Raw genomic sequence first — 13,275 nt, 5'->3', positions numbered from 1 at the left:
CAACATACAATATATACTAGTCATACAAGCATAATCTATGTATCAACTCACAAACTCATATTGTGTCCATACCACACATTCTTAGTACCATATACATATTCATAATAACAAATCATAAATCATATTTCAATACATAAAGAATTTAAGTTTATGCAGATAAACACATATAAAACTATCTAATTTCCTTACCTCAAATCCCGCTATTTAAGACCTTTTTATCTCGTTACTACCACCTTAACGAATGGATATGGTAACATCAAATTTGAATTGTGACTTCTAACACCTTGGCATTACTCTTATATGCACTCTTGATTCATTTACTGATCCACTCAATCTATTCCTTTAGGTCTAGCTTCATGATATAACTTATTGTATTTAGATATGAGAATATATGGGGTTATTATTTCAGGTATAGAGAGACAAGAAAAAAACAACAATGAGAGTTGAAAGAAGAAGAGAGGCTTCGGTGGGTGGGTTCTCCATTTCGAGGAAAGTGAACTGATGAGTTTAAGAAAAAAATTAAAGAAATAACTTGTTGAGTTATTAGAACTAATTAGATATTAATTAAAATGTAATTTCAAAAAATTAAATTATCCTACTTTTTCTCAACTCCTTATACATTCGGTTATGACTTAGTAAAAACAAAAAAATTAAGAAAAATCTTTACCTATATTAATTATATGAACAGTTACATTTATTAAACTTATATTAGTTATTTTTAGTTTAATAACTCACTCATTCCACGCCCCTATGAGAAAAGGTCTCCAAGCCCTTAGATATTATTGTAATTTAATCTTTCATGCATATTATACATTAATTCATTAATAATAATAATATATTATATCATTTTACATTTAATAGTCAAACACTTACCTTATTCATTAAAAGACAAAATAAAAAAAAATAAAAAAAATAATTATTCACATAAATAATTTATTAATTCATAACATACTTAAACCGGGTATTACATTTAGGAAAGTTAATTAAAAAAATAGGTACAAATTAACTAAAATACTTTTGAGGGTAATTTTGGTTAATTAACCCAAAAAGGGTAATTATCAACTTACCCCCTTTTAAAATTGTGCTTAACGTAATCTTTTTCAAGAAAAGAAAAAAAAAATGTGAACAGTAAAAAATCAAATACTCTCTCTCTCTCTCTCTCTCTCTCTCTCTCTCTCTCTCTCTCTCTCTCTCTCTCTCTCTCTCTCTCTCTCTCTCTCTCTCTCTCTCTCTCTCTCTCTCTCTCTCTCTCTCTCTCTCTCTCTCTCTCTCTCTCTCTCTCTCTCTCTCTCTCTCTTGTCTTGTCTTGTCTTGTCTTGTCTTGTCGGCGTGAATTGAGTGAGAAGAACCGAGAAGTGAAGATAAGGCAAAGGATTAGGTTAATGTCAAACAATAGTATTCTTTTGTTTTTTAATAAGGTGTTACTTTGTTTATTATTTGTATTGGGCTACTTTTAAAATGGGCTTGATTAGAATAAGTGTAGGCTCATTAATCATGATTAAGATATTAAACGAGGGCTTTTGTGAATTGGGCTTTAATAAATTGAGTGAAGTAAATTAATATATATCTATTCTATATAAAGTGTGCCTATATAACCGAATTCTTGGTTTATGAGAAATTCATGGGTGAATTTTTATTTATATTAAAAATAAAATAGTTTATTATTAAAAATAAAATGATTTATGAGAAATTTATGGATCACTTCTTATTTATATATAATAAAATAAATCTCATTAAATCAAAAAAAATATATCATTAAATAAAAACAAAAAAAATGACTCAACATCAAATCTTCAATTACACAACATGTAAATTATTCAACATCAAATCTTGAACTACACGATACATGTAATTACTCAAACATCACATCTTTCAATTATAAAAAAAATGACTTTTTAGGAGGAAAAATATGGTTGTCTAATAGAGCTAAAACAATATGTTTCCAGTGTGATGAAAAATTAAAGCAACAATTTTGTTAATATCAAAAAGTTTGTAAAATCCGAAAGAGTTTGGGCACAAAGAAATGATGTTTCTTTTTCTTACTATTTTTAGAATCAATATATGAACAATAATTTGAATTAATCTTATAATCTTAACTTTTTAATTCAATCAATAATTATTTGTCACGTAATTATTAAGTCTTTTCCCTTTAATTTTCCTTTTGTTGATGATGCTAATTTATTCATATTTTGATTTCTACAATTTTTGTGTTCAGACCATTAAGGTAGTGTTCTACTAGGGGATCTAACGAGTTTCGCCCCTTCGCTAATAGCCTCTAAGAGTTCAAATTCCAATATTGTATAAATCTTCAATTTGTTCTATTTCTTATATTAACTGAAATTTTCTTACTTTTTTTTTTTTTTGAATTTACAACTTTATTGTTTATATCTTATTAGGGACATTCATGAAAATTAGGGTTTCTTTGAAATATATAATTAATGAGCATTACTTTTTGATCATAGTGTCTTTTCCATGGCTGAAAACCTCTTTGATATCAAATAAAATAAAATAATCATGATGTATACATTATGGTTATTTAGTGAGTAATTAGTGTGTTGAAATTGTCAAGCTGATATTTAGAATTGTTTATAATTGAATTGTTTCTTTGTCAAAATTAATATTAAGTATATTTATATGTTTATAGGTTTATCTATTTATATGAGTGGAGTAGCCCATGTTCTTATATATGGCTCAATTCTCTACTATTTATTCCATGTGGGACATTGTCCACAATATTTCCCCTCAAGATGATGGCTATTTTTTGCTCATCAATCTTGAACCGTATCAGAGTGGACATTGGTCACTATCTGTATAGGTGGGGATCGGATATGATCACTTGCCCGCAAGGGATATGGCTCTGATACCATGTTGAGAATCATGGGGTTCCATCTCAAAACCAATTGGCTATGAGTGGAGTAGCCCATGTTCTTATATATGGCTCAATTCTCTACCATTTATTCCATGTGGGACATTGTCCACAATACTCAATAATCTCTATCATTTGATATCAAATAAAATAAAATTATCATGAAGTATACATTATGGTTATTTAATGAGTAATTAGTGTGTTGAAATTGTCAAGCTGATATTTAGAATTGTTTATAATTGAATTGCTACTTTGTCAAAATTAATATTAAGTATATCTATATGTTTATAGGTTTATCTATTTTCTCTTAGATCAATCATGCTCATATAGCAAGAAAATCATACTCATATAGACATGTTATTTTCATTTTGTAATTTAGATCTTCTTAGTCATTATTTAGTTCACTTAAACGTTTTCAGATTACGGTAACTGAAGTTTTGTTTCTTTTAGGTACTCCATTACAAAGATCTGTATTACATGTATTATTTATTTTTGACTATGAGGAGGTGGATTTCTTTATTGGGAAACATATAGCGTGACAAATTATTGTTCATATATTGAATAATTATTTTTGATTTATGAGATTCATATATATAACTGTGTATATTGAATTCTTTATTTAAATAATTATTTTTTATTTTTACGTGATTATTTATTGTTCATATATCTTGAACCCTATTTGATTAAAGTTAAGATTATAAGATTAATTAATTTGTGATTTCTTCCTATACACATAATAATAATCTCACCTAATAACTAATAATATTTTTTCTTTAATTTTTAATTGTATAACTTTCAAATAACATAGAAAAAAATTAGCATAAAATTTAGTATACGTGCCCTGCACGTAGTTTTTTGCTAGTATCTATAAGTGTGTCTATATAACAGAATTCTTGGTTATATAACAGAATTCTTGGTTTATAAGAAATTCATGGTGACTTTTTTTTAAAAGAAATTTTTATTCAAAAATAATATTTTTTTTTGGCCGAAGTTAAATGGAAATTGTATAGTTATTTAATGGCTTAGAATAACCCTTTCTCCGCTTACGGATTCAGAATTTGGAGTTTCCTTCAACGCTTTCTCTGCTTCCCCTTACATTCAACACTTATTCTGCACAAATGTGAAATAACAAGAACAAAAAAGAAATACTATATTATATTTATTTTTAATTGCACGATGAATTGCGTATATGTATTTTTTTAAATAAAAATTAAACACTATTCTCAAAATTAAAAAATTAGCCATTCAAAAAATAAATTAAGTTTATATAATTATAAATATAATAATTAAGACTCTGTTTAAGTGTGTGTTGGAAATTGGGAATGGAATTCAAGTCGAGAGGGTCATCATCAGATGAAGTTGTGTCATTGAGTTTGTCCCTTTTGAGGAGTGATGATAAAGAAGATCAGAAGCAGAAGAAGGTGAAGGAATATGGGCTATAAGGACGAGTCCAAACAATTGTGTTTATGTGTACGTGTGTGTGGCACGTAGGTAATTTTGATTCATGTAAGATTCAAACACACATTGTGGTGGTGTGTTGGTTTTAAATCTGGTGTGGTGATGGTGGTTGACGGAGGCTATGGTGGTGATGTGGTGGTTACGTTTATCGTCTGGTAACATTGATATGCAGTTATTTTGTTTTTAATTAATTATTTATTTATTTATTTATTATTATTATTATTATTATTTAAATTTGATAATTTTGTTGCATATTTTTAGCAGTTATTTTTAACTATCTTCTGTAGTTTTTCAAAGAAGTTATAAATATCAATTATCGATCTTCTTTGTGGTTTTTATTTAGTGTTTTATGGTAATTAATTGGCATGTATTTCATTGCATATTTATTTGTATATGTCTTTATTTAGTGTAGTACTTTTCATCATAAACTCTCCTTATTTTCTTTATAAATTGGTATGGTTTCACTTTTATAAATTAGTCTATACTATATGTATATATATCATTGTATTCTTTTTATATATGATTACTTATTTGATTCTTACAATAGTAAGTTTTTCAGAATTATGGATGACCATTTATACAATTACATATAAAATTTCAAACTGATTTAGGCATATATATAGTAGAAGTTCTTTTTCTTATTTCATTATGAATCGGTATGTTTTATTTTCTGTAAGTTATCTTTTTAATAAGTCCTATAATGGTTATTTTAAATTTATGACATTTATGAGTTTTTCGAGTGTTTTAGTTATTGGTTATTAGAGTTATAAATGTATTGAGTTATTGAAGTTAAAGAGTTATTGGAATGGAAATTTTTGAGTTTTGCGACTTCAAATGATAAGCTTGGTTCGTTAGAGAACAAAATTTTTATCGGAAATTCTTTTTTTGGTACATTCAATCTCATTAGAAATAGTTTTTTGTGATTTATATTAGTTGCGAAGTTATTTTATTTTATTTTTTTTTTTAGTATTTTATGCAGTTGGATCATCCTATTTTCAATTGAAACATTTGGAGGGAGTAGAACAAGCATCGACTGAAAATTTAGGTGTGAAAGATGGAGATTTCTAGCATTTCAAGCATATTTTTTGGCAATATTAATGACGTTGGATAGGAATTTTTCTTCGAAATTTGTTGTTCTTGTTGATTTTTATTCCTTAGCAATTGTATCTACTTTTGCTAGGAGACATTCTTCTTTACAGTGATCTAGGATCATTGTTAGAGAATGTAACAAGTTTATTATCCAGTTTTCCTAGAGTGTCCCTGATCTATGTACATTGGTCGGTCATTGTGAATGCACGGATTAGTTGTGCATGCTCTTCGGATGGATTAACAACTTGTTTGGCTAGATGACTTTATATTATTTTATTCATTGAGATGTATATAGTCCTTTAGTCTGTATGACATTATTCAGTTATCAATGATTTTGGTAATTGTTTTAAAAAAAAAAATGGAAATTGTCATTTATACGATTGAGATTGGAAGCTTAAAATCCCAAAAATACGATTGACTTTTCTCCTTCTTTCAAAATTAGACGACATCAAATCTGTGAAATGCTCCTTTGATCTCCGCGACTTCTCCCTCTTCTCCTTTGACATCAATCTGAGGTAAAATAATATTTATAGTAAAAATTGATTGAGTTTGATATGTGTGGTTTTTCTTTTCATTGGGGAGGCATTTTCCCTTTTATTTTACCTTAATGATAAACCACTGTGTGATCATAAGAACAAAAATGAGGAAAAGGGTCTTAAAGCTAAATTGGTTCTTCATCATTTTCTATTTTTTTTTTAACTCTTTCTTTTGGGTTGGATTGGTGAAAGTTAATTTACAAATTATGTGTACATATAGAGATGAATCATTACTTGAAATATAATCGTTTTTTTATTTTAATATATGACATGTTGACACTACTATATTCAATTTATCAAGGAAAAAATAGACAATTCAGTTATATGCGGACCCGACTAGAATGAAAAATACAAAATACAAAAATTACACTGTTGTCTCTATCGAAAAAAATGAAGATTGAAATCTACCCATGAGTATCATTAGTTTTCTTATCTACAATTTTTAGACAAATGTTATCTTCAATTATCAACAATTTAGAGATTCATTTTTAATTTTCTTTTTATCTTACACCCATTTAAGTAATGTTTCTTTAAGTATTGGAACATCAATTTTTAGTTTATTTTTGGATTATATTAAGAACATATTTAAATCATCAAGCTTTTTTAAACACTAATATATTGCATTCAGTATTCACTTTTAATTGACAACATTATAAACTATAATATATAGATACACTTAATAATAATATCACCTAATAACTAATAATATATATTTTTTTTAATTTTTAATTGTATCACTTTCAAATAACATAGCAAAAAATTAGCATAAAATTTAGTATACGTGCCTCGCACGTAGCTTTTTGCTAGTTTATATATATCTACATGTGAAAAGTTTGATTTATATATTTGAGTGATGGCTTAAGCCTACATATAGACTAAAGTCCCTCCGTCCCTGAGTATAATTAACTATTGAGTCTCTTATTAAGATAATAACTTTTAAGAAAAATCGCTAACTAATCGTAGAACACCATCTCTAAATGGTATAAGATACTCCTAGTGTCCAATAATAATACTCATTATTCTTATATAATAATGGAGTGAAGGTTGAATTAATGATGATTGCACTAAACTGAATACTTGTTAAAAGTCAATATACTTTATCCTGCAATAAAATCATGAATACAGTTATCATGAACTACTTATAAATTAATATAATAAAGGAACGTACGTACTTAGTTGTTTAGCAATTAAATAAACGACATCATAAATATAACAAATAATTTCTTCAAAAGAGTCATAGTTGTAATAATTTCATCAAAAGTCATTAGTTAATAACTCATTTTTTAACAAAATGAATGAAATAATATAAAAGACTAAAGTCTTATTTTAGTATAATTTATTATCAGTTAATTTTTTTTTCCTTCTTTAAATGATCAAAAAACAAAAAAATTACATGTAAGAATTTGAAACAATCTCCCAAAATTTTACAGAGGTGGAGTGCTATCGTCAACTTTCATACTTGAAAACACATATCAAAGTATTTTTTCATAGCACTATTCGTTATAGTTACAACACCATCCCTATAAATTTTTAAAATTTTTCGAATAGTTTATAGTGTGGAAAATAGGTTTAAATTTTTTTGAACATGAGTGGTAAACTGAAATATCAGAAACTCTATTTTTTATTTTGTAAACTACTCTAATTTTTCAAAAATTTATAGGAATAATATTGTAACTATAACAAATACTGTTATGAATTTTTTTAAAATAAAAATATTTCGACATGTAATTTCGAGCGTAGAGACAGATTAAGAGATTATAATAAGAGGTTGTAATTAACACTAATCTTTAAAGAAAAGAGTAATGACTCTAAAGTGTACGAATATTCAAGCAAAACAAGAACACGCACCAAAACAGTAATTACTTACTTAGAGTAGCGACTATTGAAAAATTAAGTACATGAAAATAAAAGTAAATAGCAAAGGGAAACATAGTGGTTCAATAAACACTACAAAAAACTGCTATCTTTAGTGACAGCTTTTTAGTCACAACATAATTTTTTGTGACTAAATATAACGCCCTAAGAAATTAGACACCCTACGACAACCAGTAATATAACCTAATCCCGCTAATTCGGGATTACTAGAAAATAAGAGCGGAAAATTTTAAACTTTGATTACAATAGAATAAATACATAACTTGTAATAATTTAAAATTTACAATCAATCCAAAAAGACAACATGTTTCGGTATCCCATCAAACTTTTTACAAAATATTACAAGTTATTTTAAATGCCGACGTAAGCGGCAAAATCTAAAAAATACAAGATATATTCGCTGGTAGACCCAACCCGCTTGGTCTAGTATGGCCCAAACATGTACAATCCATCACAAAGCTCCCGCACTCGTGGTTGATTATTAATAGATTTATCCTTTGCACAGTAGAGTACCCGTGAGCCAAGAACAGCAAGACAGTATAAATACTAATAGACATAATAAACATATGTCACATAATTATTGATGCCACTGTACTTATCGTCTATTTGACATAGATCTGTGTGTTACGCTCACACACCTATTTGTCTCTATGTGGCACATAAACCCACGTGTTATGCTCACACGTCTACTTATGTCTATATAGTATAGACCCAAGTGTTACGCTCACGCATCTATTTATATCTATGTAGTATAGACCCACGTGGTACGCTCACACATTATTTTACAATAAGGACTTAATAGGGTTTGTCTCGGTTATAGTTACAGAGTCTAACCTGATTAAGCTTTACCTGCATAACCTGATTCATATATACATAATCCATACATTATGTTCTTTCAATGGTTTATCCTGATGATGTATACAAGGTCTAACCTAGTTATGTCTTATACACATAACTCTTGACATATATGCGTACATTCAATACCTTCAATATATATTATAATATATGAAGTTTTAGGGCAATAACCCTAACTTGCATACTAATTGATTACTCATACAACACATTATAGCATGCTTAAAATAATACCTATTGAGGGTAATAACCCTAATTCATGCTTCCATTAGATTAGCAATATTATATATTATGTACATCTTTTCTTTCTTATCTTCATATATTCTAGGGTAATAACCCTAGACCTTATTATTACAAAATTTAGGGTACTAATTTACCGAGTCCAACTTAATTATGCCTTGAGCGCATAATTCTTTATTTCAACATATATAGCATGGCATAACATTCAAAATCATTTAATCACTAGGGAAATAACCCTAGACCATTTAAACCCCTCACTTTAGAGTAATAACCCTAATCTCGATTCCTCATTTGACCACAATCATAATATCAAACATGAGCGCCACCGCACTTAACTCTACGTGTTAATTACTGTCTTACCTGATGTCCCAAGTACGTGGAGATTCCAAATCCACGGGTGCTCCTGAACAATTACCGATAATCCTAGTCACAATTCTCAGAAATCACAAATAGCGTTAATCTCTAAATCTATTTTCACATAATCATACAATTGGCATTCAAATACAAATAAACATATAGAGCTCGAAACGAGCTTTCGACCGATATATGGAACACCCAAAATATAGTCTGAATCGAAAAGTTATGAACAAAACAAGTTCAACATGCAATCTGTCCACGCGAGCGTGCCGCAACGCCCTCCTGAGCACGTCGCGGTGCCTGGGTTGAAAACCCAGCACTACTACAAAATTCACTATTTACGTCTGTTTTTAAGTGTCACTTAAAGAATTTACGTCGGTTTATAAAACCGACGTATATACCGTAGTCGCAAATAGTTTTTTCTTAGCGTCATTTTCAAAACGACGCAAAAAAATAATTTCGACATTTATAAACCGACGATAAATACTTACTTTTCTATTTTATTTTAAGCGTCAGTTAAAAAATGACGCTAAATGTTTCGTGGCATTTTAAAACTGTCACAAACAACTTATTCTGTCGGTTTAAAAATGCCATATCTATTACGAAAATACTTTTTTTTTTACCTATTGCGTCACTTATAAAATGAAGCACAAATATAAGTAAGGGAAAATTGCAAATTTTTCATGCAATTTTCCCCACCTGCATTATCAAATTTTAGAATAACACAAAAAAAATAAATTAAAACTTATATAAAACTTAAAATAACATTTTTAAAACTTATATAAAATTAGTAATCGATTCTATTAACTAATCACACAATACCAAAATTGTTAATAAAATCGATTCTAAAACTTAAATTCCATGTATATCGTAAACTAAATATAAACTAGTAACATATGCAAAAGATAACAATAATCATAAAACTTGTTACATTATAACAAAAGTGTAGTAACCTTAAGTACTTAATCTATAATCAAAGGCTTCACAAATTCGGCCCACTCATCCAGTACGGCATTGATCTCATCGTTACTATAGGGAGCGTCTAACTTGAACTGTACAACAAAAGATAAAAAAACATTAATCATTATATTAAAAGTATATATAATTAAAATACAAACTAAATAAAGAAGAATAGTTATTCATGTTTACATGATTTTTCAAAAAACTTGCAGGATTAACAACCGTCGTGAAACTTTGGATAATTTTCTTAACATAATAACCACATTGTACTCTATCTGGCTGAATAATCTTCATCCAATCTTTATCCATTTCGAAACTTCTAACAAAACAACAATTTAATTAACCTAATTAATACAATAAAAAAATTCTATTTCAACTTAACCTAATTAATTCAATAAAATACTAATCATACTGAAATTTCTACCGAAATTTCGGCAACATAACATCTATAATTCGGATGTTCCCGAAAATTTTAAACATGCAATTAATCTATTAAAACATCCACAATAATACAAACAAACAAAATTATAATTAACAGTACAAATATTACCACCCATCCGATCGCAGTCATGCAATCCCAGAACTTACTTCACTATGGATGAATATCTAGGATATTCAAACTCTTCTAGGATTTATAATATATAAAGAAATAAAGTTTGAGTAGCTTACCAATTCCAAGCTAGCGTTCAAGTAATTTCTTCGAAAGATACTACCACAATTGAAAAGCTGCATTGTGAATAAAAGTAGTGATGTGAAAAATTACAAAAACCAAATTAAGCTTCTCTTCGGAGTGTGAACATTAATAATAATCAATATTGTACAAGATGATGATTATTATGATTATTATTATTATGTTCCTCCCAAATCTTTGAACAATCTAAACCGATCGAATATATATAAATTATTTGATTTGGATGATCATTTTTCTTTTTCTGGCTTAGAATCAGTATTTTACACATACTAATATGATATCTCTAAAGATGCCTACAATTAAGATCAGCACATATACTAATACGATATTCAACTCTCTCTCTCCCTCTCTCTCTATATATATATATTCGATCTAATAACTATAAAACAATATTTTTCCAATCCTAGGAAAAGATATTTGCTATTATTCTTTCTGTTAATAGAAAGGGGTCATCTCCTTATATAAATCCATAAAGACATAATCAAAATAAAGCACATTTTCAACAAACAATGGTGAAGAGATGACTATATCTAGACTGAACTCTTGCAAACAGGTGTTTTTCTTTCAATAATCTGTTCATTCTGTTTTTGGCTGAAATTCGGGACTGGTGAAGGGTTGAAGAGAGATTGATGACAAGTAATGAGTATGAACTTAACACATGAACCAGCCCTCATATTTGAAATGGTTATTATCTTTAATGACACATAATAATGTATACAACACTAGAAATTGATTTACATATTTAGCTATAAAATACAATATTATTCAGATATTGCTAGCCAAGATATATTTGACTAGTGAATAAAAATGGTATAGGTTCATGCTATCAATGCAGACAGATAATCTCACCCAAACCCCACAACAAATCTCTACCAGCACTGCACCTTAAACATTACATACCTTCATGAAAAGCTTGTTTCTCAACTGAAAATTTTGTTTTTTGTTTTAAGTACTGCCCACTTCATATTATCTCCTTAATACAATATAACTCATCTTCTTGAACTTGATTGGTATGCCCAGAAATAATTATTGAACCAAAACTATATCTATATATATATGGTTGTGTATATATTCAGTTGATGTTGGAGTATGTACGTGGTATTAAATATAAATATTAATAGTGTACTATATATTAACATTTATATATGATCTAGCCACATTATTCTACAAGTTGCCAACTTCTTTGGTAGTGTGAACTGCATGATGATATAATTTTTCCTTGTACCATCTAAGTCATCTTTAAATTTATCTAAATATTTACTTAAACTTAGACACAACAAGGAACTGAAAAACATTTCTCCTCCTATTACCAAATCCTACACTACATTCTCAATAAACATTAATAGACAATAGAAAGAAAAAATACCCACAGACACAGCCTTCTTCCATTATTTTTTCTTACAAACACTCCATCAAACAGTTTACAGGCATGATTCTCAAACAATAAATATAGCATAATAATAGTCAGAAAAATAGTTTGAGTGAATGAAATGAGAAAGAGAAAGAGAAAGACCTTGGGATTGGTGGAGTGAGAGTTCTTGCGGATCTGAGAAGCGATGGTGGAACGGAGCTAGGAGACAGTGATGATGTCGTCGAGATTGTAGATGTCAATGATGGAAGGAATGGATCTAGCACAAACAAACATTTATTGAATACAAATCATATTATTCCAAATGAGAGAAATTAAAGTAGATGTACATGATGATATGAACTGTACGTCCATTAATGATTTTTCTCAACAAGTTCTAACCTACCACAAGTCCATTACTCAAATAAATATTGGCCTCACCATTCAAAGTAATCTAATCACTACATAATAGGTATATATTAAAGGGAATTTTTTTTTTTAAGTGAAGTTTATACACAGGCTGTTTGTGAATAGAGTAATATGATGTGCTGTGTAGTGTAATCGCGAAAGGGAGACTGAGAGAGAGAGAGATTAGTTGAGAGAAAGCAAGAGAGAAAGAGAGGGAAAGAGAGAGACTTACGGAGGTGGGAGAGGAGACCTACGCCAGTGAGCGAAATCACGAGCGCTTCAGAGTTGTGGACGCGCGAGCCCTTCAGAGCAAAACCGCATGAGAGCTTAGGACGCCTACTGTTCGAAAATGAATAGTCGGATATTTGGGGGTAAGTGAATAATAGGAGAATTTGCGTCGTTTTTCACACTCCCAATCTCTTTACCGTCGGTTTAAAAACGTCACACAAAGAATTCGTGAGCCTTTAAAAACGTCGCTAAATGTTTGTATTTTTTTTTTTTAATTTTTTAGCTTTTACCGTCGGTTGGGTAATTAGTGAGGGATATGGAACCGACGCAAATTGTTTATTTTTTGTGTCATTTTTCAAACGACGAA

At 28.9% G+C, this 13,275-nt stretch overlaps 1 long non-coding RNA gene across 3 annotated transcripts; it reads right to left on the bottom strand.

The window, feature by feature from the left end:
• Positions 1-10,029: 10,029 nt before the first annotated feature.
• LOC133037673 (uncharacterized) lies at positions 10,030-13,036 on the bottom strand. 3 transcript variants are annotated; one of them, XR_009687727.1, is made up of 4 exons: positions 12,913-13,036; positions 12,438-12,552; positions 10,903-10,959; positions 10,030-10,325 (listed from the first exon to the last, which is right to left on the bottom strand). It is a non-coding gene; the product is annotated as an uncharacterized LOC133037673 (long non-coding RNA). The 3 variants fall into 3 exon arrangements; XR_009687728.1 differs by lacking the exon at positions 12,913-13,036 and adding an exon at positions 12,679-12,902; XR_009687726.1 differs by lacking the exon at positions 12,913-13,036 and adding an exon at positions 12,714-12,900.
• Positions 13,037-13,275: the final 239 nt, after the last annotated feature.

Source organism: Cannabis sativa, chromosome 5, assembly GCF_029168945.1.
Source record: "Cannabis sativa cultivar Pink pepper isolate KNU-18-1 chromosome 5, ASM2916894v1, whole genome shotgun sequence".
In the NCBI taxonomy this organism is placed as follows: Eukaryota; Viridiplantae; Streptophyta; class Magnoliopsida; order Rosales; family Cannabaceae; genus Cannabis; species Cannabis sativa.
Note: the sequence above shows the minus strand (reverse complement) of the source record. Positions and strands in the feature narration are given on the sequence as shown.